The sequence below is a fragment of the Pseudophryne corroboree genome, chromosome 1 (assembly GCF_028390025.1).
Source record: "Pseudophryne corroboree isolate aPseCor3 chromosome 1, aPseCor3.hap2, whole genome shotgun sequence".
In the NCBI taxonomy this organism is placed as follows: Eukaryota; Metazoa; Chordata; class Amphibia; order Anura; family Myobatrachidae; genus Pseudophryne; species Pseudophryne corroboree.
Genome location: NC_086444.1, coordinates 586428852 through 586453677, shown reverse-complemented (window position 1 = coordinate 586453677; position 24826 = coordinate 586428852). Strand labels below are relative to the sequence as shown.

Here is a 24826-nt window from a genome sequence, read left to right as displayed (position 1 = left end):
CTCCCTCCCTGTACTGTGCTGTATATAGTGTGTGTTCCCTGCCTGTACTGTGCTGTATGTAGTGTGTGCTCCCTCCCTGTACTGTGCTGTATGTAGTGTGTGCTCCCTTCCTGTACTGTGGTGTATGTAGTGTGTGCTCCCACCCTATACTGTGCTGTATGTAGTGTGTGCTCCCTTCCTGTACTGTGCTGTATGTAGTGTGTGCTCCCTTCCTGTACTGTGCTGTGTATGTAGTGTATGCTCCTCCTCCCTGTACTGTACTGTATGTAGTGTGTGCTCCCTCCCTGTACTGTGCTGTATGTAGTGTGTGCTCCCCCTCCCTGTACAGTGCTGTATGTAGTGTGTGCTCCCTCCCTGTACTGTGCTGTATGTAGTGTGTGCTCCCTCCCTGTACTGTGCTGTATATAGTGTGTGCTCCCTCCCTGTACTGTGCTGTATGTAGTGTGTGTTCCCTGCCTGTACTGTGCTGTGTATGTAGTGTGTTCTCCCTCCCTGTACTGTGCTGTATGCAGTGTGTTCTCCCTTCCTATACTGTGCTGTATGTAATGTGTCCTCCCTCCCTGTACTGTGCAGTATGTAGTGTTTGCTCCCCCTTCCTGTACTGTGCTGTATGTAGTATGTGCTCCCTTCCTGTACTGTTCTGTATATATTGTGTGCTCCCTCCCTGTACTGTGCTGTATGTAGTGTGTGCTACCTCCCTGTACTGTGCTGTATGTAGTGTGTGCTCCCCCTCCCTGTACTGTGCTGTATGTAGTGTGTGCTCCCTCCCTGTACTGTGCTGTATATAGTGTGTGCTCCCTCCCTGTACTGTGCTGTATATAGTGTGTGTTCCCTGCCTGTACTTACTGTGCTGTGTATGTAGTGTGTGCCCCCTCCCTGTACTGTGCTGTATGTAGTGTGTGCTCCCTCCCTGTACTGTGCTGTATGTAGTGTGTGCTCCCTCCCTGTACTGTGCTGTATGTAGTGTGTGCTCCCTCCCTGTACTGTGCTGTATGTAGTGTGTGCTCCCTCCCTGTACTGTGCTGTATGTAGTGTGTGCTCCCTTCCTGTACTGTGGTGTATGTAGTGTGTGCTCCCTGCCTGTACTGTGCTTTATGTATTGTGTGCTCCCTCCCTGTACTGTGCTGTATGTAGTGTGTGCTCCCTCCCTGTACTGTGCTGTATGTAGTGTGTGCTCCTTCCCTGTACTGTGCTGTATGTAGTGTGTGCTCCCTTCCTGTACTGTGCTGTATGTAGTGTGTGCTCCCTTCCTGTACTGTGCTGTGTATGTAGTGTGTGCTCCTCCTCCCTGTACTGTACTGTATGTAGTGTGTGCTCCCTCCCTGTACTGTGCTGTATGTAGTGTGTGCTCCCCCTCCCTGTACAGTGCTGTATGTAGTGTGTGCTCCCTCCCTGTACTGTGCTGTATGTAGTGTGTGCTCCCTCCCTGTACTGTGCTGTATATAGTGTTTGCTCCCTCCCTGTACTGTGCTGTATGTAGTGTGTGTTCCCTGCCTGTACTGTGCTGTGTATGTAGTGTGTTCTCCCTCCCTGTACTGTGCTGTATGCAGTGTGTTCTCCCTTCCTGTACTGTGCTGTATGTAATGTGTCCTCCCTCCCTGTACTGTGCTGTATGTAGTGTTTGCTCCCCCTTCCTGTACTGTGCTGTATGTAGTATATGCTCCCTTCCTGTACTGTGCTGTATATAGTGTGTGCTCCCTCCCTGTACTGTGCTGTATGTAGTGTGTGCTCCCTCCCTGTACTGTGCTGTATGTAGTGTGTGCTCCCCCTCCCTGTACTGTGCTGTATGTAGTGTGTGCTCCCTCCCTGTACTGTGCTGTATATAGTGTGTGCTCCCTCCCTGTACTGTGCTGTATATAGTGTGTGTTCCCTGCCTGTACTTACTGTGCTGTGTATGTAGTGTGTGCTCCCTCCCTGTACTGTGCTGTATGTAGTGTGTGCTCCCTCCCTGTACTGTGCTGTATGTAGTGTGTGCTCCCTCCCTGTACTGTGCTTTATGTATTGTGTGCTCCCTCCCTGTACTGTGCTGTATGTAGTGTGTGCTCCCTCCCTGTACTGTGCTGTATGTAGTGTGTGCTCCTTCCCTGTACTGTGCTGTATGTAGTGTGTGCTCCCTTCCTGTACTGTGATGTATGTAGTGTGTGCTCCCTTCCTGTACTGTGCTGTGTATGTAGTGTGTGCTCCTCCTCCCTGTACTGTACTGTATGTAGTGTGTGCTCCCTCCCTGTACTGTGCTGTATGTAGTGTGTGCTCCCCCTCCCTGTACAGTGCTGTATGTAGTGTGTGCTCCCTCCCTGTACTGTGCTGTATGTAGTGTGTGCTCCCTCCCTGTACTGTGCTGTATATAGTGTTTGCTCCCTCCCTGTACTGTGCTGTATGTAGTGTGTGTTCCCTGCCTGTACTGTGCTGTGTATGTAGTGTGTTCTCCCTCCCTGTACTGTGCTGTATGCAGTGTGTTCTCCCTTCCTGTACTGTGCTGTATGTAATGTGTCCTCCCTCCCTGTACTGTGCTGTATGTAGTGTTTGCTCCCCCTTCCTGTACTGTGCTGTATGTAGTATATGCTCCCTTCCTGTACTGTGCTGTATATAGTGTGTGCTCCCTCCCTGTACTGTGCTGTATGTAGTGTGTGCTCCCTCCCTGTACTGTGCTGTATGTAGTGTGTGCTCCCCCTCCCTGTACTGTGCTGTATGTAGTGTGTGCTCCCTCCCTGTACTGTGCTGTATATAGTGTGTGCTCCCTCCCTGTACTGTGCTGTATATAGTGTGTGTTCCCTGCCTGTACTTACTGTGCTGTGTATGTAGTGTGTGCTCCCTCCCTGTACTGTGCTGTATGTAGTGTGTGCTCCCTCCCTGTACTGTGCTGTATGTAGTGTGTGCTCCCTCCCTGTACTGTGCTGTATGTAGTGTGTGTTCCCTCCCTGTACTGTGCTGTGTGTAGTGTGTGCTCCCTCCCTGTACTGTGCTGTATGTAGTGTGTGCTCCCTCCCTGTACTGTGCTGTATGTAGTGTATGCTCCACCTCCCTGTACTTTGAAACATATAAGGTTAAAAAAAAGGAGGTTGTAGAATGAAAAATCAATAAAATCAGTAGATTAAAGGCATGACTACACTGTTAGTAGACACTGAAAGTGGGCATATCAGTCCTTGTATATTTAGACTTACAGATGTACATCAGGGAAGGGCATTTTAGCAGAATATGCATAAAGTCGCAGGTAAACATTAGCATAATGTAAAGCAAAGGAGGCAACAGAAAAAGAGAAAAGAAGATTCTTTTGTGGGCGCACTTATATGTATGTGTATAGAAGTCTCAGAAGAAACAAATGATAAAAATTATATGCAAATTTTATTAACAACAATCGGTAAAATGGTAGTAGAATATACTGTCAAAATTATCAAAAAGAGGAGGGGGGGGTTAGGAAAAGGGGAACACAGAAAAAAAAAATATATATTTTTACAGTGTAAATACTGAGTAATAGTTCTGGACTGCCTGGGTACGAAAATGCAGAAAATAACAGCTGGAGGCCTGAAAAAAATCTCTATAAGAATCCTAGGTAGGTATGTAAATAAAATTATAAGGATATTGGGTTGATGATAAGTCAGCTAGATCTCTTATGAATAATAATAAAGAGACGGGTGGGGTAGATAAAGATAGAATGAGCAAGATGAATCTGCTGTCAGTGTTAGACGCTGAGCAAAACCGTCCAGGAACTTCTACTAAACTGAGTATTCCTCAAGAGTCTCCCACTTGAGTACTAACCCAGCCCGACACTGCTTAGCTTCCAAGATCGGAAGGATTCGGGCGTTGCCAGTGTGGTATGAAAGTAGAAGAGATATTTGATGTCGAAGGCTCGGGAATCACTGATGAGAGTTCACGAAATGGAGAAGAAAAAGAGTAGATATAGATTGGAGAAGAAAATAGGGGATCTGCTGCCAATGTTAGACAGGGATGGTTGCCCCTGAATCAGTGGTGAGAGTCCTGAAATTAGAGAAAGTTGGAAAACAAGGGGGGGGGGGAGGGAAGGAACAATGCTGGTCTAAAGTAGTTTAGGAAGGGTTGATGGTCGATAAGCTACTAATTACAGGGTGCTGATGGTACCTGTGATATTAATAATACTTGATGTTGTAGAAAGCAGATTGTAAAAATTGGCAGAAAGTTAGGATGATTTAAACCATGCAAAAACATCTGTTTGATGCTATCAGATTGATATCATTTGTCTCAAAGTGATATCAAGTGGGAAGATTCGAAAAATAGTAACATATAGGAGACAACAGTTCTATAATAAATAAATTGGGACTTGTTAAGTCTCACTGTTGTCAGAACTGCAGAGATACTTTACATAATAATAGTGGAAAATGCTACTATAAATCTTTGCTCCAGGTGGATTTAAGGAAAGGTAGAAAGCAAATAAGGAAGAAAAAGAAGAAGAAAAACTTGAAAAAATACTGAGCCAATAAATATGTCAGATTTATAACTGAACATAGCTCTGGTAACCCATTATAGCTCAGCAATATCGTATGTCATAAAATAAGGTGCCGCTAAGTGCCGACTGCCTAAGAAACAGATACTTTCATAATCTGATGTAAACAGGTTTTGTGAATAGTATATAAAGCGAGCATCAAAAAATGAATACCAATAGATATACAAGGAATATACTGTAATTGTGCAGATGTTACCCGGAATGGAAGGGGCGATCAGTCTCTGGTATGCGGCAAAATGCAGTGTACACAAAGGATGTCCGTATCAGGGTCCAGGCATGTCACAAATGCGGGATACAGTAGTTACTGAGATTACACAGTGTAATACAGCTGCAGAGCAGATCGGTCTACCTGGTCTGTTTCAGAGACGGAGTCTGTCTAAGTCTATTACAGACTGATGATAGAATGTCCAATCCTGTAGTGAGGCGAGCTGCAGCTGTAGGATGTTACATAACTGCAGGGCTGGTGCAGCTGTCTGTGTCCGAGATGTACCAATTGAGGGTGCTGACAGTACCGTGATGATACGAGCTGTAGTTTTAAGATGTTACGTGACTGCAGGGCTGATGCGGCTGCCTGTGTCCGAGATGAAGGAGGAAGGAGCGCAATGTCCAATGTCCCGTCGCGGCAGTGTGTGGCGGCTTGTTGATGTAGCGGCTGAGTGAGAAGGAGCTGCTCGAGGTTCAGGCTGTCCGGAGTCGGCTGTTCCCCAGGCAGTGGGGTACGGAAGACGCGTTTCGCCCGTTCACCGGGCTTGGTCACTTCCTGTTCATGGAGGGGATCGTGCGGGCTTTATCTTGAAAGGGGCTGGTCAGTGTCCAATCAGAAGGGAGGTGTGTCCTACGTTTTCAGATTGCTGCACAGATGTAACTGTTGTTCTAAATTACATTGAATCCCAATTGAACTTGCAGTTAATGGCCCATTGCACGAAAAAGAATGAGAAATATACAAGGCAATTAGATATCAATAAACATGAAAAAAATATAATATAAAATGGAAAGATAAATACATGAGAATAAATCATCATCCTCCGATATATCACCGTGTACATCCCGCTCCTCACAGATTATCAATTTGTCCCCACTGGAATCCACCATCTCAGCTCCCTGTGTACTTTGTGGAGGCAATTGCTGCTGGTCAATGTCTCCACGGAGGAATTGATTATAATTCATTTTAATGAACATCATCTTCTCCACATTTTCTGGAAGTAACCTCGTACGCCGATTGCTGACAAGGTGAGCGGCGGCACTAAACACTCTTTCGGAGTACACACTTGTGGGAGGGCAACTTAGGTAGAATAAAGCCAGTTTGTGCAAGGGCCTCCAAATTGCCTCTTTTTCCTGCCAGTATAAGTACGGACTGTCTGACGTGCCTACTTGGATGCGGTCACTCATATAATCCTCCATCATTCTTTCAATGGTGAGAGAATCATATGCAGTGACAGTAGACGACATGTCCGTAATCGTTGTCAGGTCCTTCAGTCCGGACCAGATGTCAGCATCAGCAGTCGCTCCAGACTGCCCTGCATCACCGCCAGCGGGTGGGCTCGGAATTCTGAGCCTTTTCCTCGCACCCCCAGTTGCGGGAGAATGTGAAGGAGGAGATGTTGACAGGTCGCGTTCCGCTTGACTTGACAATTTTGTCACCAGCAGGTCTTTGAACCCCAGCAGACTTGTGTCTGCCGGAAAGAGAGATCCAAGGTAGGTTTTAAATCTAGGATCGAGCACGGTGGCCAAAATGTAGTGCTCTGATTTCAACAGATTGACCACCCGTGAATCCTTGTTAAGCGAATTAAGGGCTCCATCCACAAGTCCCACATGCCTAGCGGAATCGCTCCCTTTTAGCTCCTCCTTCAATGCCTCCAGCTTCTTCTGCAAAAGCCTGATGAGGGGAATGACCTGACTCAGGCTGGCAGTGTCTGAACTGACTTCACGTGTGGCAAGTTCAAAAGGTTGCAGAACCTTGCATAACGTTGAAATCATTCTCCACTGCGCTTGAGACAGGTACATTCCACCTCCTATATCGTGCTCAATTGTATAGGCTTGAATGGCCTTTTGCTGCTCCTCCAACCTCTGAAGCATATATAGGGTTGAATTCCACCTCGTTACCACTTCTTGCTTCAGATGATGGCAGGGCAGGTTCAGGCGTTTTTGGTGGTGCTCCAGTCTTCTGTACGTGGTGCCTGTACGCCGAAAGTGTCCCGCAATTCTTCTGGCCACCGACAGCATCTCTTGCACGCCCCTGTCGTTTTAAAAAAAATTCTGCACCACCAAATTCAAGGTATGTGCAAAACATGGGACGTGCTGGAATTTGCCCATATTTAATGCACACACAATATTGCTGGCGTTGTCCGATGCCACAAATCCACAGGAGAGTCCAATTGGGGTAAGCCATTCCGCGATGATCTTCCTCAGTTGCCGTAAGAGGTTTTCAGCTGTGTGCGTATTCTGGAAACCGGTGATACAAAGCGTAGCCTGCCTAGGAAAGAGTTGGCGTTTGCGATATGCTGCTACTGGTGCCGCCGCTGCTGTTCTTGCGGCGGGAGTCCATACATCTACCCAGTGGGCTGTCACAGTCATATAGTCCTGACCCTGCCCTGCTCCACTTGTCCACATGTCCGTGGTTAAGTGGACATTGGGTACAACTGCATTTTTTAGGACACTGGTGAGTCTTTTTCTGACGTCCGTGTACATTCTCGGTATCGCCTGCCTAGAGAAGTGGAACCTAGATGGTATTTGGTAACGGGGGCACACTACCTCAAGAAATTGTCTAGTTCCCTGTGAACTAACGGCGGATACCGGACGCACGTCTAACACCAACATAGTTGTCAAGGCCTCAGTTATCCGCTTTGCAACAGGATGACTGCTGTGATATTTCATCTTCCTCGCAAAGGACTGTTGGACAGTCAATTGCTTGGTGGAAGTAGTAAAAGTGGGCTTACGACTTCCCCTCTGGGATGACCATCGACTCCCAGCAGCAACAACAGCAGCGCCAGCAGCAGTAGGCGTTACACGCAAGGATGCATCGGAGGAATCCCAGGCAGGAGAGGACTCGTCAGAATTGCCAGTGACATGGCCTGCAGGACTATTGGCATTCCTGGGGAAGGAGGAAATTGACACTGAGGGAGTTGGTGGGGTGGTTTGCGTGAGCTTGGTTACAAGAGGAAGGGATTTACTGGTCAGTGGACTGCTTCCGCTGTCGCCCAAAGTTTTTGAACTTGTCACTGACTTATTATGAATGCGCTGCAGGTGACGTATAAGGGAGGATGTTCCGAGGTGGTTAACGTCCTTACCCCTACTTATTACAGCTTGACAAAGGCAACACACGGCTTGACAAATGTTGTCCGCATTTCTGGTGAAATACTTCCACACCGAAGAGCTGATTTTTTTGGTATTTTCACCAGGCATGTCAACGGCCCTATTCCTCCCACGGACAACAGGTGTCTCCCCGGGTGCCTGACTTAAATAAACCACCTCACCATCAGAATCCTCCTTGTCAATTTCCTCCCCAGCGCCAGCAACACCCATATCCTCCTCATCCTGGTGTACTTCAACACTGACATCTTCAATCTGACTATCAGGAACTGGACTGCGGGTGCTCCTTCCAGCACTTGCAGGGGGCGTGCAAATGGTGGAAGGCGCATGCTCTTCACGTCCAGTGTTGGGAAGGTCAGGCATCGCAACCGACACAATTGGACTCTCCTTGTGGATTTGGGATTTCGAAGAACGCACAGTTCTTTGCGGTGCTTTTGCCAGCTTGAGTCTTTTCAGTTTTCTAGCGAGAGGCTGAGTGCTTCCATCCTCATGTGAAGCTGAACCACTAGCCATGAACATAGGCCAGGGCCTCAGCCGTTCCTTGCCACTCCGTGTGGTAAATGGCATATTGGCAAGTTTACGCTTCTCCTCCGACAATTTTATTTTAGATTTTGGAGTCCTTTTTTTACTGATATTTGGTGTTTTGGATTTTACATGCTCTGTACTATGACATTGGGCATCGGCCTTGGCAGACGACGTTGCTGGCATTTCATCGTCTCGGCCATGACTAGTGGCAGCAGCTTCAGCACGAGGTGGAAGTGGATCTTGATCTTTCCCTAATTTTGGAACCTCAACATTTTTGTTCTCCATATTTTAATAGGCACAACTAAAAGGCACCTCAGGTAAACAATGGAGATGGATGGATACTAGTATACTTATGGATGGACGAGCGACTGCCGACACAGAGGTAGCTACAGCCGTGGACTACCGTACTGTGTCTGCTGCTAATATAGACTGGATGATAATGAGATGAAATCAATATATATTATATCACACTAGTACTGCAGCCGGACAGGTAGATATATTTATTATGTCAAAGTCAGAAAAATATCTCTATGCACACTACCATATTTGCACCTCACACAGGTCCGTGCTGCGCGTGCGTACGCTCTCCCGTACGTGCGCATACTCACAGTCGCGGGCACCCGCAGGCGCATGGTATGCGTATTTACGGTAGAGTTTATGCGATCATAGCGTGCGACTCAATCATTACATATTTTCACTAATAATGTATTTTGTAGATCATGGTCCCTTTGATAGATTCTGAAAGTTGGTTAATATAGAATGTTCATGAACAGAGGAATCCCTCTTTGTTTGATACGAAGGGTCAGATAGGAGTAATACAGTGGTGTTTAGTATCCATCGGAAGAATATTAAATTAGAAATATTCCGGTGTTGGTTTGAAGCAGATCAATCGCTCGTGCGAATAGTTATGGACATAAGAAGTTTATGAACATTTACTTTATTTGCACTTTATTACCCATGCGGCGGGAAACTCAGTTTCCCTCCCACCTGAGCAGTTGGAAATAGTCACAGCCCACCTGTATGAATCAACCTATGACCTTTTGTTATAATGCGAAGCCGAATTCCTGTGTCCAATGAACAATGAGATTGTAGGGACCATTGATTTGTATTGTGTGTGGGGCATAAATAGCAGGCCGACCATATCCAACGTCACTCTCTTCAACGGTTCTCATTGCTGATAATCGGGAGCTGGATATCGAGGCGCATGCGATCGTTCCCCTTGTGCGTAAGTTTTCTCCGTAATCATATTGTCTTACTGTGAGCCATTTCTCTCTCTCTCCCTCTCTTCTCTTTCTCTCGTATTTTCCCTTGATTAGACTTGAATTATATCGTATTGTATTTCCTGTGTAGTTATCTGGTTAGTTGGTTTATGTTATACTGTAGTGTATGCTTTGTACTGTGATTCTTTTTGCAAGTAATAGTCATAATACATATAATAGGTTTCGGACCCTAAGCCAGGTATCTGTGTATTCTTTATAGTGTTAAGTATTCTCTGAGCGTCGGTGACGCTCAAGCAGCTTTGTAGGTAATCAGGTTACACAAGGTTGCACTTACACATTGTCTCCACACTAAGGTTTACTGTGTATTTCATTGCTGAAGGTATAGATATAAAGGTTTAACGTTGTGAGCGTCTGCATCGCTGGTGATCTCCTCGTGGTCCCGAGCGTCCGCTACGCTATAGCTAATCATTACGTTAGTCGTCAGCCAATAGCGTGCCTGCCTGTGATCATGTGTTTTTGTATTACATAAGTTTATATAACTTAAAGGTTGAACCACAAGAAAAGTCGAGTACTCGTGAGGTACACGCGTGTAAGTGACGTGCACGGTGGCTAGGGAGGCATCCTTGGTTAAACATAATATTTGAGCATTAGAGTATAGCGGACCAGTATAGAACAAGACCAGGAGGTCAGACCAGGAGGTCGTACAGAACAAGACCAGGAGGTCAGACCAGGAGGTCGTACAGAACAAGACCAGGAGGTCATAACAGACCAGGAGGTCCAGGTACAGTAAACAGGGAAGTCCGCTATACAGTTCAGAGGCACAACACCGAGAAGGGTTGGTGCAAGACCCATATAGGCCGTACAAGCTCTGGCTGAAGGAATTCGCAGTCGTAAGTTTCGATTCCATTGGTCTTTCTGTACACAAGCTTAGTTGTTTGTGTACTGAACGACTGGACCGCACGTAATTGTGTACAGTAGTTAGTAATCTGACCTAGTACCATAAGAGTAAAGGGGTCACAAACGCTATTTGTACATTCTGACGTGATTTGTGTAATTTTTTATTTTTCAAGAAGGGAAGTTCGCTGGTCACTCAGGAACTATCTGACAAACCTCACCTTTACTGGAAAGAGTAAGTGTTCTGCGGATAACCCTCACATGTTCCAGTAAACAACGGTTTTTATAGGTGCCCTGGGTCGAGTGCGCCAGCACCATATCGGTGTGATCAGGTCGCATTGGTCGGCGTGGGCGAGTGAGTGGGGTACTCGGTAAACCGCCACCGTCGGCCTATTGTGAACAATCTGGTTTTCTGTAAGGGTTCGCTGAAGACCTTGATATAGAGATCAGAGGTAGAGTAAGCAACGCCTGCAGAGTTATGGGGGCCAGTTGTTCAGGTAGGGGGCGATCAACCTCGGTTCGGGTTGATTCAGTGGTCCGACCAATTGGGTCGGCCAGGTATATCATGTGTGAAAAATATGGAAGTCACACAGAGGTTTTTTGTGATGAATGGGAGAGAATGACGGTACAAGACCGGGAGAAATTCCCAAGAATAGGTAGCTTCAGCCCAGAGGTGTTACAAAATTTAAGGAGGAGGATATGTCTCATAAAATCAACAAAGAGACGAGTTCAGCATTATGATTATTTACAGTTGTGGCAACAGGAAGGTGAGATACAGAGAGGTTTGGCTCAGGCGGCAGGATCTGGCTCTAACAGAAAACTGATTGCCACGGCCCCGCCGCCACCATATATATCAGGAGAGAAGTTGATTACGGAGAAAGACGCACTAAGGTGTAACACAAAATCACTTAGTAACTGTGTAAATGTTAATGATAATGTTAACCCATTAACCCATGCAAGTATTAACCCGTGCAAGTTGTACCCTGTTTTGAACTTTCCTCAGGAGTGTGATCAAGAGGACGAAGCGACAACGATTTCAGCGCTCTCTCTAGCAGCCACCATAGCAGAGACCACAGTAGGCACAGCAACACCCACGAGATTAGTAAAGGCCCCTAGCGGAGGGATAGGTGAGGTCGTATCAACTGGTAAGTACGGCACCATGCATTATGCTGAGACTATTTCACCACAAGCTGTAGAATCTACACAGAATGAGGTTGTTAGAATTACTCCTGTTAGGGTAATAGCAGTTCCCAACGGGAAAACAGATGTATCAGGAGCCACTCCCATAAGGAACATTGCCATGTACAGCCCATTTTCCCGAATGGAATTAAGGACCATAGTGTCTGAATTCCCTGACCCTAGAAAAGATTTAGTTGCCAGCCAAAAATACATTACAGACTTAGGAAACACTTTAGAGCCCAATAATAAAGATTGGCAGATATTGCTAAAAGCTTGCTTACCCTCCAATGTCGACTCAGCTCAATTTTTAGCTGATTGTGGACTAGATCTGGATGTACCTCTTACAGATGTGTACAACAAAGATAACGTAAGAAGGATAAACTTACAGTTAAAGGAGCAATTCCCAGCAGTTGTTAAATGGAACAAAATATTTTCCATTAAACAAAAAGAGTCAGAAACAGCTGCAGAATATTTTCACCGGGCACTATTAGAAATGGCAAAGTACACTGGTATAGAGGACATTAGGACAAATCCAAACCATCGAGAAATAGCAGTATCTGTACTAATGGATGGTTTGAAGGAAACATTAAAGGCAAGGGTACAGACCACGCAACCATGTTGGCGAGGTCTGTCAGTGTCCACTTTGAGAGAGGCTGCTATTGATCACGACCGAAACATCACCAGACACAGGGAGTCGCAGAGTGATAAGCTAATGTCAGTAAGTATACAGGCTCTGACCACAAAGCAGCCTGCGTATGTACCATCCAACCCTATGGGTAAGTCAACTATGATAACATGTTATTCTTGTCAAAGACAGGGGCACTATGCACGAGACTGTAGAGCGAAAAATTCGCAAAGATCATACCAACCCCCTAGACAACGACACGACACACGACATTGGGAGCAAGGTCCGCAGAAACGGAGTTATGAGCCACATACAGGGGAAACAAAAAGATATCCCCCAAACAGAGACTGGCATGCCTCTGGTAGTTCCCAACTATCTCCCTCACAAATAGTTGCTGCCAGCGGGATTCAGGGAGGTCACCATACCCAATAGGGGTGTGGCCATACCTGTAATCTGCAGCCAGTGAAATTGATTGCCAACCTTGAAAGTGAACCCGAGGTCGCAATTAATGTAGCTGGTAAAACTTTAAACTTTCTTGTAGACACAGGGGCGGCCAAGTCAGTGATAAATTCGACAGTGGGCATGAGGACCACTGGTAGGACAATTCCAGCCATGGGAGTAACAGGAGTAGTCCAGCACTACCCTGTTAGCAAACCAGCCGAGATTACAATAGGGCCTTTGCATACCAAGCATTCCTTTTTGCTGGCTGCATCGGCACCAACCAATCTCCTGGGAAGAGATTTACTGTGTAAAATGGGGTGCGTCATTTATTGTACTCCTGAAGGTGTATTCTTGGACATACCTGAGAAACACGCTCAGGAAGTGCGAGACATGTTAGACTCCCCATCAAAATTAATGTCACATACCATTATGACAAATAGGAATCCATCCCAAGTAGAAGAGATGACATCTCAGATACCAGAGTCACTTTGGACAAAAGACGGACAGGACACTGGATTAATGGCAAACGTAGCTCCAGTAGTTGTACAAGTAAAAGATGGTAGGATAGCTCCAAAAATCCCACAATATCCTCTGAAGCCAGAGGTGGAGTTAGGAGTTTACCCAGTAATAGAGCGCTTGCTACAACAGGGCATTCTGGTAAGAACGTCCAGCACTGCCAATAGTCCCATCTTCCCTGTTAAGAAGAGTGGGGGGAGGGGTTACAGGCTAGTGCAGGATCTAAGGGGGATTAACAAAATAGTTGAGAGTCAGTTCCCCGTAGTGCCAAATCCAGCTGTCATCCTAATGCAAATCCCTCCCACTGCCAAATTTTTCACTGTTATTGACCTCTGCTCCGCTTTCTTTTCGGTACCTCTGCACCCTGACAGCCAATATTTGTTTGCATTCACATACAGAGGAGTCCAATATACGTGGACTCGATTACCCCAAGGTTTCATAGATAGTCCAAGTATATTTTCTCAGGCTTTGCATGATTGTTTACAGTCTTTTCAACCAGACAGTGGATCAGTATTGATACAGTATGTGGACGATTTATTACTGTGTTCAGATTCACTGGAAGCATCTCTGAAGGATACGAAACAGCTCCTGTTTCATCTTTCAGACACCGGACACAAGGTGTCCAAAGACAAGTTGCAATTATGCCAAACTAAGGTAAAATATTTGGGACACTGTCTAACACAAGGACTGAGACACCTGACCGCTGATAGAATCCAAGCAATTAGAGACATGACCCTGCCACAAACCCAGCAACAGATCAGAACGTTTTTAGGAATGTGTGGGTATTGCCGTAATTGGATCCCAGGGTTTTCCATTTTAGCGTTACCTTTGCAGGAAATGGTCTCCTCAAACAAACCTGATAGGATCTCGCATACAGACGAGTCCGAAACAGCATTTGAGAGACTTAAACAGTGCCTAACGCAGGCACCAGCACTAGGTATGCCAGACTATGGGAAACCCTTTGAACTATACGGAACAGAAAGTGCTGGTTGCGCGGCAGGCGTACTAACCCAAAAACACGGTGATGCCAGCAGGCCAGTTGCATACTACAGCGCTCAGCTAGATACGGTAGCGCGATCCCTCCCCACATGCTTGCGAAGCGTTGCTGCGATAGCATTGCTAGTGACAAAAAGCGAAGATGTCGTGCTAGGCCACAACCTCACAATCCATACGCCACATGCGGTATCAGCCTTATTGAATTCTGCCCAAACCAGACACGTCTCATCAGCGAGGTTTACAAGATGGGAATTAGCACTAATGGCCCCCGTAAACATCACCATAAGGAGATGCAGTGCATTAAATCCTGCAACATATCTCCCAGGTGTGCCTGGTCAGGCACAAAGGGTGGAAGGTGAGAGTGCTGGGGAAGGAGGATTTAATACAAAGGAAGATACACATGATTGTATGGAATATTTGACCCAAAATTTTACCGCAAGGCCTGACATCAGTGACAACCCACTGGAAGATGCAGAACTCACGTTCTACACGGACGGTAGTTGTCACAGACAGTCAGACTCGGGAGACTTGTGTACTGGATACGCAGTCGTAGATGACCAAGACACCATAGAAGCGGAACCGCTAGGCCCACCTCACTCAGCCCAGGTTGCTGAACTGGTCGCCCTAACCAGAGCATGTGAATTGGCTAAGGGTAAGTCAGCCAATATCTACACCGATTCTAGATACGCATTCGGGGTAGTCCATGATTTCGGAGCCCTATGGCGCCTCAGAAATTTCATGACGGCAGCTGGTACACCGGTAGCGCATGCAGCTCACATAAAAAGGCTTCTAACAGCGATACAGGAACCCGACAGAGTGGCTGTTATCAAATGTAAAGCACACACATATAGCCAAGACCCGGTATCACTTGGTAACAGCCGAGCAGACGAAGCTGCTAAGTTAGCAGCTGCTACCCCCATACAGACAGACACCACACAACTGATGGTATTCAATACCATCAACACACAGAAGTTGTGTAAAATGCAAAATTTGTGTTCCACACAGGAAAGGGCAGTCTGGAAGGCAAAGGGATGTGGCCAAGAGTCCTCAGGACTCTGGACGGATGGACATGGTAAACCAGTGGCCCCCAGAGCATATCTTCCATGTCTGGCTGAAGCAGCTCACGGGCTGACTCATCTAGGCAAGGAGGGAATGTGCAAATTGGTAAGAGCCTATTGGTGCGCCCCAGGATTCTCCTCTCATGCGAGTAAAAGAGCAATGTCATGCCTTACCTGTCTGAGAAAGAATATTGGAAAGGCAATACCAACAGAACCATCCCATATCCCACCTGCCGGCGGCCCTTTCCAGGTAATACAAATTGACTTCATTCAATTACCCCCTTGTCGGAATTTGAAATATGTACTTGTTTGTATAGATGTTTTCTCGAATTGGGTCGAAGCATTTCCTGCAGCTACAAATACCGCTATGTTTACAGCTAAGAAAATTGTGCAGGAATTTGTATGTAGATATGGTATCCCTAGAATAATCGAGAGTGATAGGGGTACCCATTTTACAGGTGATGTCTTTCAAGGAATGTGTAAGTTGATGGGAATTGATAGCAAGCTGCACACTCCGTACCGTCCACAGGCGAGTGCGAAGGTCGAAAGAGTGAACAGCACTATTAAAAATAAATTGAGTAAAGTGATGGCAGAGACAGGATTGACATGGCCAGAAGCTTTACCCATTGTATTGTACAGTATCAGAACCACTCCCAGGTCCCCTCTTAATCTGTCCCCCTTTGAAATCTTATTTGGTCGACAACCGCATGTCATGATTAACCCTCAGGATGATTTGAAATGTAACAATGAAGTAACTGTAAAGTACTTGATTAACATGAGTAAACAGTTAAGGAATCAAAATGATAATCTAAAGTTGGTGATTCCTGATCTACCTGATAGTAGTTGTCATGACATTGAACCTGGGGATTATGTAATGATACGAAATTTTCTACGCTCAGGTTGCCTTATTGACAGATGGGAAGGACCATACCAGGTCTTATTGACTAGCACGACAGCATTGAAGGTTGCTGAGAGAGAGACTTGGGTCCATTCATCCCACTGCAAGAAGGTTGCTGATCCAGAGAAGTCCCGTGATAAGGAACAGACGGTAGAGGTTGTATCACTGGAGTGTCTGTTCCAGGAGGACTGAGGCGGCACCTGAGCCTTGAAGACCGAGAGCAGTTGTCGACTCCCCACTCCCTTTTATTGTTTTTCTCCACTTCCCATCCCCTCTCCCTCAAATGTATTTTTCCTCCTTCTCATTCTTCTTCGTCTCCTCCTCAAAGATGGACTTGCCCCAAGAGACTGTGATCCGGATTTTCCTGTTGACCATGATGTTGACCAGAGCAGTCTGTTCCGGCGAGAGTACCATGGAGGTCGATAGAGGTTCTGGAATGGGTTCTGATGATAAAGATGGAGGCGTAGTTTTCCAAGATCAACCTAACCAACAAGCAAAGGCGAGTATCAGAAAACGATCCGATAGCATTGACCATAGAAGAAATTGTGACGGATTGTTAGCTGAAGAAAACTGTATCTGTAGGCTCTGTAACAATGTCATTGAAGATGGGTGCATTAAGAAATGCCAATCCAGTTTTAATATCCATATGGACCGGCATCCATTGAGTGATTATCACTCCTTAGTGGGTAATGTATTAAACAAAACAGATTGTTGGGTATGCTCTCAAGTACCTCAGGGTCATAGCAAATCAGGGCTAGTACCATTTCCTTTAACGATAGGGGAGGTACTTGAGTTAAATGGTGGGAGACCGGTGGACCGGAGGTTTAATATCTCCAGCCCTCCTAGTTTGAAGCTCCACCAATACCACGTGGATAGGTCCCTATTATGTTTTAACATCTCCAATTCCAGAAAGCCGGGAAATTGGGAAGTATCATGGAGTGACCACACCATGACCTTTTCACATAGAGCAGATAGAATGCCTACAGATACAGAGCTTGTACGCCACATAGCCAGTAGAGGAAAATCTTTCCGGTATAGATACACCTTAGGAAATAGGATTACTAGAGTTGGAGAAGTATCACCAGGATACTGTGCACATATCGTACAACCTGATACGTGCATTAAGCAGATGGAAGAATTAGGGCTAGGAGATTTCACCTGGAAGGTGTGTAATATGGTGATGTCTTTCTCCGTCCCATATGTTCTCCCCGATGATGCATATTTCATATGCGGGAGAAAGGCGTACAAGTGGCTTGCCCCAAACTCTGAAGGATTGTGTTATATTGGAAGAGTATTGCCTGAAGTAATGACTGTAACTCATGATAAAATGAAAGACATACACCGTGGTGCCCAAGCTCCTTATACTCACACTCACTACGAGCACCTTGTTAAAAGACAACTGTCAGAAAGGTTAGAGCATCCGGCCTCTGATCTGATCCATGAATCCACCGGGATTCAGGTTCTGGTGGCGTTAGATTTCACTCGCACCGCTCGAGGAGTGATGAATTATAGATACATTTCCGCACTCGCCAATTTGTTAGATAATATCACTGAAATGTATGATGACACGTTTAGATATACTGGAAGAGAACTTCAGGCTTATAAAACAGAACTGGTACAGCATAGAATGGTTCTTAATTACCTCACAGCAGTGACAGGCGGATATTGTGTTACATTAGCAACACAGTACGGCGTGAAGTGTTGCACGTATATCACAAATAGCACCGAGGATCCGGTAGAGGTCATAGACCAAAAGATGGACGATATTCTCCAATTAAAGTGGGAATTTCGTCGAAAACACAATCTCACTCTTGCTGCTGTAGGTAATGAGCTGACTGGTTGGGTGTCATGGTTGAACCCGCGAAATTGGTTCACTGGTTTAGGAGACTGGGCTCAAGGAGTCATAATGGATGTTGGGAAGTTTCTACTATGTATCTTAGGTGTCGTTATATCGATTGGATTGATATTTAGATGCGGGCAGGCTTTAATGAGGTGCAAACAAAGTACCAGAGTGATGAGTTTGAGGAGTGAGGAAACTGTAATTAACCTGGATTTGATTTACGACCCAACGATAGAAACAATGATGTGATGAAAATGCGATTTCTACGGTCCGTTTCTTTCACCTGTTTTTCTGGTTTTTCTCCAAGATAACAAGACCCCCTTGGACGAGGAAGTTGATGAGACGCTATACAGACAACGGATAGACCAAAGAAGAAGTTTTGACCACTTGAGATATGGACACTTGATGAACTTTGCCATGGATCCCCAGTTTCCCTAGAATTCTTAAAATTACGCTAGCCCAACATTTTTTTTGTAAATCTAATGGCATTGACAAAGCTTATTGCTCACGCTTAATGAGCAAAACAGCGCAAAGAAGACGACTTTCAACTGATACCGAACAAAACTTCAACCGACAGATGTACATTAACCTGACATAGAATACCACCGCATTTACCGTAATTATGTCTTTTCTTCATTTCTACAACCCTCAGGTAATGACACACATAGTATAGGGAATACAGGCACAGATATCAGCAATCACATATTCCCCCATTCATGTATCATCAACTAAAATGTGCTCCCCATTTTGTTCAAAATCCGAAAAGAGCTCGGTAAAGTTTGACAGCCCATCCACAGACCTGTACCACGGGATAAGAAGGAATTCAAATGTATACTTCGCAATACCTCGAAGCTTGATTTACAACACGTACGGCACGATGATACATGACCCCCCAAACATGGACTCATACACACATGCTTCTGCTATCTCACTAGGTCATACCCTCTTCCCACCTACTCCTCTCTCCTCCCTTACCCAACCATGGAAATGAATTAACCCCTGACATATATTTTTCTCCTTTTGAAATGTTTTCAGGAAGTGGCAGTTATTATTGACTGCCAAAGGGTGGACTGTCAAAGTCAGAAAAATATCTCTATGCACACTACCATATTTGCACCTCACACAGGTCCGTGCTGCGCGTGCGTACGCTCTCCCGTACGTGCGCATACTCACAGTCGCGGGCACCCGCAGGCGCATGGTATGCGTATTTACGGTAGAGTTTATGCGATCATAGCGTGCGACTCAATCATTACATATTTTCACTAATAATGTATTTTGTAGATCATGGTCCCTTTGATAGATTCTGAAAGTTTGGTTAATATAGAATGTTCATGAACAGAGGAATCCCTCTTTGTTTGATACGAAGGGTCAGATAGGAGTAATACAGTGGTGTTTAGTATCCATCGGAAGAATATTAAATTAGAAATATTCCGGTGTTGGTTTGAAGCAGATCAATCGCTCGTGCGAATAGTTATGGACATAAGAAGTTTATGAACATTTACTTTATTTGCACTTTATTACCCATGCGGCGGGAAACTCAGTTTCCCTCCCACCTGAGCAGTTGGAAATAGTCACAGCCCACCTGTATGAATCAACCTATGACCTTTTGTTATAATGCGAAGCCGAATTCCTGTGTCCAATGAACAATGAGATTGTAGGGACCATTGAATTGTATTGTGTGTGGGGCATAAATAGCAGGCCGACCATATCCAACGTCACTCTCTTCAACGGTTCTCATTGCTGATAATCGGGAGCTGGATATCGAGGCGCATGCGATCGTTCCCCTTGTGCGTAAGTTTTCTCCGTAATCATATTGTCTTACTGTGAGCCATTTCTCTCTCTCTCCCTCTCTTCTCTTTCTCTCGTATTTTCCCTTGATTAGACTTGAATTATATCGTATTGTATTTCCTGTGTAGTTATCTGGTTAGTTGGTTTATGTTATACTGTAGTGTATGCTTTGTACTGTGATTCTTTTTGCAAGTAATAGTCATAATACATATAATAGGTTTCGGACCCTAAGCCAGGTATCTGTGTATTCTTTATAGTGTTAAGTATTCTCTGAGCGTCGGTGACGCTCAAGCAGCTTTGTAGGTAATCAGGTTACACAAGGTTGCACTTACACATTGTCTCCACACTAAGGTTTACTGTGTATTTCATTGCTGAAGGTATAGATATAAAGGTTTAACGTTGTGAGCGTCTGCATCGCTGGTGATCTCCTCGTGGTCCCGAGCGTCCGCTACGCTATAGCTAATCATTACGTTAGTCGTCAGCCAATAGCGTGCCTGCCTGTGATCACTAAGCCGTAAGCGAACGTGACGCTTGAGCGTCTCGCCTACGGCTGAGCGATCGTTACGCAACTTGCGTACCCTTACGGTACTTCTTACGTAGCTAGCGTACAGTGTTCTTAGACCTCATAAAGGGTTATATACGCGATAAATATTTAGCTTTATCAATTATGTAATGACTGATGACGGACCTGCTGGACACTGTCAGCTCAGCAGCACCGCAGACTGCTACAGTAAGCTACTATAGTAGTATGTATAAAGAAGAAAGAAAAAAAAAAACCACGGGTAGGTGGTATACAATTATGGATGGACGAGCGACTGCCGACACAGAGGTAGCTACAGCCGTGGACTACCGTACTGTGTCTGCTGCTAATATAGACTGGATGATAATGAGATGAAATCAATATATATTATATCACACTAGTACTGCAGCCGGACAGGTAGATATATTTATTATGTAATGACTGATGACGGACCTGCTGGACACAGTCAGCTCAGCAGCACCGCAGACTGCTACAGTAAGCTACTATAGTAGTATGTATAAAGAAGAAAGAAAAAAAAAAAACCACGGGTAGGTGGTATACAATTATGGATGGACGAGCGACTGCCGACACAGAGGTAGCTACAGCCGTGGACTACCGTACTGTGTCTGCTGCTAATATAGACTGGATGATAATGAGATGAAATCAATATATATATATATAATATCACTAGTACTGCAGCCGGACAGGTATATATATTTATTATGTAATGACTGATGACGGACCTGCTGGACACTGTCAGCTCAGCAGCACCGCAGACTGCTACAGTAAGCTACTATAGTAGTATGTATAAAGAAGAAAGAAAAAAAAAACCACGGGTAGGTGGTATACAATTATGGATGGACGAGCGACTGCCGACACAGAGGTAGCTACAGCCGTGGACTACCGTACTGTGTCTGCTGCTAATATAGACTGGATGATAATGAGATGAAATCAATATATATATATATATAATATCACTAGTACTGCAGCCGGACAGGTATATATATTTATTATGTAATGACTGATGACGGACCTGCTGGACACTGTTAGCTCAGCAGCACCGCAGACTGCTACAGTAAGCTACTATAGTAGTATGTATAAAGAAGAAAGAAAAAAAAAAAAACCACGGGTAGGTGGTATACAATTATGGATGGACGAGCGACTGCCAACACAGAGGTAGCTACAGCCGTGGACTACCGTACTGTGTCTGCTGCTAATATAGACTGGATGATAATGAGATGAAATCAATATATATATATATATAATATCACTAGTACTGCAGCCGGACAGGTATATATATTTATTATGTAATGACTGATGACGGACCTGCTGGACACAGTCAGCTCAGCAGCACCGCAGACTACTACAGTAAGCTACTATAGTAGTATGTATAAAGAAGAAAGAAAAAAAAAAACCACGGGTAGGTGGTATACAATTATGGATGGACGAGCGACTGCCGACACAGAGGTAGCTACAGCCGTGGACTACCGTACTGTGTCTGCTGCTAATATAGACTGGATGATAATGAGATGAAATCAATATATATATATATAATATCACTAGTACTGCAGCCGGACAGGTATATATATTTATTATGTAATGACTGATGATGGACCTGCTGGACACAGTCAGCTCAGCAGCACCGCAGACTGCTACAGTAAGCTACTATAGTAGTATGTATAAAGAAGAAAGAAAAGAAAAAAACCACGGGTAGGTGGTATACAATATTATATATATATTATATACAATTATATATATATATATATATATATATTAAACTGGTGGTGACTGGTGGTCAGGTCACTGGTCACACTATCAGCAACTTGCAAGTAGTACTCCTAAGCAGACAATCACAATATATATTATACTGGTGGTCAGTGTGGTCACAATGGCAGTGTGGCACTCTGGCAGCAAAAGTGTGCACTGTACGTTATATGTACTCCTGAGTCCTGCTCTCAGACTCTAACTGCTCCCCACTGTCAGTGTCTCCCCCACAAGTCAGATAATATACAGTCACACTATCTATCACTTCAGCAAGTAACTAGTACTCCTCCTAATGCTCCCCAAAATTACTACTGTGTCTCTCTCTACTGTCTCACTCTCTTCTCTATAAACGGAGAGGACGCCAGCCACATCCTCTCCCTATGAATCTCAATGCACGTGTGAAAATGGCGGCGACGCGCGGCTCCTTATATAGAATCCGAGTCTCGCGATAGAATCCGAGCCTCGCGAGAATCCGACAGCGGGATGATGATGTTCGGGCGCGCTCGGGTTAACCGAGCAAGGCGGGAAGATCCGAGTCGCTCGGACCCATGTAAAAAAACATGAAGTTCGGGCGGGTTCGGATTCCGAGGAACCGAACCCGCTCATCCCTAAGATTTATAGTAGCATTTTCCACTATTATTATTATGTAAAGTATCTCTGCAGTTCTGACAACAGTGAGACATAACAAGTCCCAATTTATTTATTATAGAACTGTTGTCTCCTATATGTTACTATTTTTCGAATCTTCCCACTTGATATCACTTTGAGACAAATGATATCAATCTGATAGCATCAAACAGATGTTTTTGCATGGTTTAAATCATCCTAACTTTCTGCCAATTTTTACAATCTGCTTTCTACAACATCAAGTATTATTAATATCACAGGTACCATCAGCTCCCTGTAATTAGTAGCTTATCGACCATCAACCCTTCCTAAACTACTTTAGACCAGCATTGTTCCTTCCCCCCCCCCCCCCCCCTTGTTTTCCAACTTTCTCTAATTTCAGGACTCTCACCACTGATTCAGGGGCAACCATCCCTGTCTAACATTGGCAGCAGATCCCCTATTTTCTTCTCCACTCTATATCTACTCTTTTTCTTCTCCATTTCGTGAACTCTCATCAGTGATTCCCGAGCCTTCGATATCAAATATCTCTTCTACTTTCATACCACACTGGCAACGCCCGAATCCTTCCGATCTTGGAAGCTAAGCAGTGTCGGGCTGGGTTAGTACTCAAGTGGGAGACTCTTGAGGAATACTCAGTTTAGTAGAAGTTCCTGGACGGTTTTGCTCAGCGTCTAACACTGACAGCAGATTCATCTTGCTCATTCTATCTTTATCTACCCCATCCGTCTCTTTATTATTATTCATAAGAGATCTAGCTGACTTATCATCAACCCAATATCCTTATAATTTTATTTACATACCTACCGAGGATTCTTATAGAGATTTTTTTCAGGCCTCCAGCTGTTATTTTCTGCATTTTCGTACCCAGGCAGTCCAGAACTATTACTCGGTATTTACACTGTAAAAATATATATTTTTTTTTTCTGTGTTCCCCTTTTCCTAACCCCCCCCTCCTCTTTTTGATAATTTTGACAGTATATTCTACTACCATTTTACCGATTGTTGTTAATAAAATTTGCATATAATTTTTATCATTTGTTTCTTCTGAGACTTCTATACACATACATATAAGAGTGCGCCCACAAAAGAGTCTTCTTTTCTCTTTTTCTGTTGCATGTTTCATTACTGACTCAGGGTGCACCACCAAATTTAAGATTAAATTAGAAAACATTGGTTTTCTCTTTGTACTCATTATATTTTGGTCTTAATAATATCTTTTGGATACATCATTATTTTCCAGTGCGGTATACCCCCGATACATTTAAAGCAAAGGAGGCCCCAACTTTGTCTATCTCAGAATCAGGACCTCTTAGAAGTGACCACGCCCTCTTGACAGGCCCCTCCCACTCAACAGACTCCGCCTCAATTAGGGCTGCTTCCATAAATTTTCCGATCCCAATCCGCCCCTGGAGATAAGTAACACAGAGAAGTTACCCAAAGCATCCAATCAGATTTTGTCAGTTTAACAACTGTGCTAGATAAATGACAGTTAGAAACTTATTGGATGCTCTTCTCCACTTAATCTCTCGTCAAAGCTTGATTCATCTCCTCATGGGGGTGTAAACAAGGTGTAAACAATGAAACTAACATATCAGGATTCAGGAATGAAGAGAGGGACAGAAGACAGAGTAGTGATGGGCTGGCAAATATAATGAAGTGACAGAAAAGCAAAAATACAGTGGTAGTTCAGCGTCAGGACAGTGGCAGAAACGAGCTAAGACAATGTACTGTCACAATTCAATGGAGCATGCAGAAATAGCAGGACTGTCAAATGATGGAAAACAATAAAAGCACACTGGTTGAGGTACTTGGGAAGATAGGGGTATTTGTTGCAGGAATGCCGAGAGGGAGAAGGTGCTTCAGGCAGCAAAGGGAGTGAGTATGGTCTACAGTTTAGGAGGGACCAGGCCAGGACCAGAGCATGGGAAGGAAGGCAGGAGAGGACACATTTAATGTACTTGGGATAATTACTATAACCCCACCACCACCTTGCTTGATAACTTCAATATACCCGCCCCTTACGCAAACAATAGTATAAACTTACACCACACCCCACCCACAAATGACAATAATATAAACTTATCCCCCATTCCACACCCAACAGTGACAATAATACACTTGCACCCCCCTTCCCCACCCACAAGTG

The 24826-nt window shown here is 44.8% G+C and overlaps 2 pseudogenes; one reads left to right on the top strand and one right to left on the bottom strand.

The window, feature by feature from the left end:
* Positions 1-3707: 3707 nt before the first annotated feature.
* Positions 3708-3826, bottom strand: LOC134949666 (5S ribosomal RNA; annotated as a pseudogene).
* Positions 3827-23208: 19382 nt separating this feature from the next.
* On the top strand, positions 23209-23327 carry LOC134949659 (5S ribosomal RNA; annotated as a pseudogene).
* Positions 23328-24826: the final 1499 nt, after the last annotated feature.